Source organism: Chinchilla lanigera, unplaced genomic scaffold, assembly GCF_000276665.1.
Source record: "Chinchilla lanigera isolate Chin_1 unplaced genomic scaffold, ChiLan1.0 scaffold00069, whole genome shotgun sequence".
Classification (NCBI taxonomy): domain Eukaryota; kingdom Metazoa; phylum Chordata; class Mammalia; order Rodentia; family Chinchillidae; genus Chinchilla; species Chinchilla lanigera.
In genome coordinates, this window is record NW_004955470.1 from 96,034 (window position 1) to 99,640 (window position 3,607).

The following is a 3,607-nucleotide window of genomic DNA, read 5'->3' on the forward strand; positions in this document are numbered from 1 at the left end:
ATTCTTTCCTCTAGGAAAGATGGCTCTTCTCTCTGGTGACTGACTTGGCCTTGGGACAGGATTATCATTTTTTGTAACTGTGCCTCACTAGATGGGAAATAATTTTGGAAGTGGAGTATCTCCCAAGACCTTGAACATATTTTTAGAAATCTATTAATTAGCTTTTTTGAAATTAGTGCATATTAGTAGTATAGAATAATGATGCTGACTTTGTAGATAGATACTATATACATATATATGATTTTGATTATTTTCATTCTAATTAATCACAGCTTTCTTTCCTTCCCCATCCTGATTCCCATTCTCATCTCTAGAAATCCACCTTTGAGATCTGTTGCTCCTTTTCTGCTGATTTAAATTGCTCATGCAAAAAGAAATATACAATATGAATTTTTGAGTCTGAATGACTTCCCTTGACATGCTGTTCTCCAGTTTCATACATTTTCTGCAAATGATATGATGTCATTGTACTTTGCGGTTGAGTAGTATTCCATTGTCTATACAACACATTTTCTTCTCTGTTAATCTGTTGTTGGGTAACTAGGCTGTTTCCACTGTGTGGTGATTAATAAATTGTCGACTTGAATGGGAATGCCCAATGGATTTGAGTCAGCATGGTTGTCAGAATAGCATAAAAGGAGAATGAGAGGAAAGGATTTCAGTGGATCTTCCTTGGGGGAGCTTCACTGTGGCTGGTTTTCCTTGCAGTCGCCCCCTTGGCTGCTGTTCTCTTTGGAGGAGCTCTGCTTTTGGTCTTTGGTTTCAGGATTGTCTTCTGGCTTCCAATGCAGATTCTTCGGCTTCCAGCCCCAGCCTTTCAGTCTGCGCTTTGGTTACCATCATCTATCTACACGTGCACATTCCTACTTTGCTCTTGGGGAGCCAATCACCATTGTGTGAAATTCTGTTCTGATTCCACGGGAAAACAGATTCCGGGTTCTGTCACATATAAAACCCCTGCTGTGTCACAGTCTCTGAGGCAGAAGCAGCTGGGCCCCAAAGAGCTGAGAGGGTTTTTGTGGCAGGTTCTGTAGTACTGTGTGAATGGATAGTTCTGCCACTGCTCACAGTAATAGGTTGTGGCAATGTAGTGAGAGAGTAAGAGGTCCCAGAGCCACTTCCACTAACGTGAGCTGGGACTGCCGAGGCCAGGTTTGATCTACTATAACCAGGAGCTTTGGAGAGGCGCCTGGCTTCGTTTCTACCAATGCAAGTAGGTGGGGCTTACACATGCGCACACACACGCAAATGCAAACACTTTATCATACACTACAGGAATAAACAGAGGGTTGCAAATCAGGTCCCACTTGGTGGAGAGTGGACAGCAGGATGGAAGTGTGAAGCCATTGCCAGGGTTCTGGGGAGTGACGGTGACACCGTTTCCTCAGCTGGGTGGGGGTCACAACAGGTTCAGCTTGTGAGAACGCACTGTATTCCACACTTCTGGTTGTGCACCTTCTTTGTGTTGAGCATGTTTCAGTAATAGGAATAACAAGTATCATTATAGACATTCCGTGTCTCTCTCATTAATCAAAAAATCCATATGGAGCAGTGGACTCTGAATAAACTGGTCTCTTTGCTTTTATTGGATTATTATTGTATGCTCTCTTAATAACATCAACTGAAGGGAGTGTTACCAAGCCTATTATATAGACAATATAATACTCAATATAAGCTTTTAAAGCTAACATAAGAACTGTAAGAGATAAATACTCAATTCATATTTTCTACACCTGGAAATTAAATTTTTAATATCTAAAGAAGAAAAATCAAGAAACAGCAGTAAGAGATTCTATCTATCTATCTATTTATCTATCATCTATCTACCTACCTATTATCTGCCTATCACCTATCTTTAGCAATCATCAATGCTTTAAAAAAATTTAAAGCATTCTGCCACCCTCTGCTGGTGGAAATTCAGACAGCACATTAATTCTTTGCGTAGCTCCAGTGGGACAAACTATTCTTTCTTATTTGTGATTGTTAATGGTATAAAATTTAAAAGATAAATACAAATTCTGATGACAGAACCTACCAATAGGAAAATAACCTATAGACAAAATTATATTGTACCTTTGGGAATACCTGAATAACCATTAATAAGAGGTGTGTGAATAGGGCATTTTCCATCAATCATCACCATTTACCTCATTTTAAGATGCTTATAGATATATAGAAGGGCTAGAACTAGATGGAATGCGTAATTTCTCTCACCTCAATTTAGTTAGACTCTGCTAGATCTCCATCAGGTCAGTTTCTGGTTCACTACTTTCTTCTGTGATCAGACTTGGGTGTATTTCAAAATTATTCTTCTGTTCCACTTCCCACTGGAAGCATGAAGAGACACTTTTGTGTTATATGTGGAGAGGATCTGGTCCAGCTCCTCCAGGTTAAACTGACAAAAGCACATGGCCTCTGGGATGGAGTTCCCCTTGGTGATTAACCATCACACAAGGCCACATCCAGCCTCCAGCGATTCAACCTGCTCTGGCTTCCAAAGAGGTTTCTGTTCTAGTACATTGTTGTCTGTTATCAACCTGTCTACAGCTATAATTATGGGGATTATTTTGTCCTGACTTCCATTTTCTTATGGTTCTAAAACATTTGTTGATTTTTTAGTTTCTTCAGTGTATTATTTGTTGATAAGATGCAGTGGAAACTTACTGGTTTCCTATATCTAGAACTGGAAATCAAAAGCCTCCACTTCATTAAATTTTCCAATTGAATTAACAATTCCTCACCAATACTTCTTTTTTTTCATATTAGGGACTGACATATTTGTGCATGAGTGTGTGTCGTGTGGGTTGTTTTGTGTGTATTTATAGGTGGACAATTACTACCTTGGCTTCTGGTCACTCTGAGTCAGGATGTCTACTGTTTTTCATAAGCTGTTTCAGTTTTTCTAAGCACATTTGCCTTTGCCTTTGATTGGTACGCATTTTTTATTTTAGGCTCCATTGCACCCTCACCTTCTTCCACCTTTATGTTGACTGTGTCTCCAGGAGGGGGAGACATTAACACAAATCTCAAGACACAAAATCCTACCCTTTAAGTATAAGAGGTGTTGAATGCTTACTGAACATATTGATCCTTTTCCTTATTCTTAAAACATCTGACTATTTCAAGCCTTTAACACATTACATTGTCTTTATGTTAATGAGAAAGTCCCCCAATCCTGAAGTTAATGATGGATTCTGAGGAATATGAATCAGTATTTGTGACATATTTTTATGTTGTTGTTTTGGTGTGCCCTGTAGGATTGAAAAAAATACTGGAAAACACTTACTCCATGCTTTGGGGGAAATTGTCACATCTCTATCCTGCTGGCTTGGCAGAAAGTTGCATGTTGGTCTTTGTTACAGCATCCAGCTTCTAATCATGAAGATGGCAGTTACGTGAGTAGAGTGACAATGACAGAGACAGCAGGTGGAAACTTCTTTTTTTTTTGTTTGTTTGTTTTTTTTTCTCCGGTACCGGGAACCGAACTCATGACCTTGCACTTGCCAGGCAGGTGCTTTGCCGCTGAGGTAAATCCCCAGCCCCAGCAGGTGGAAACTTCTTGATCTTTTTTTTTTTTTTAATTTTTTTTTATTTTAAAGATAAAAGG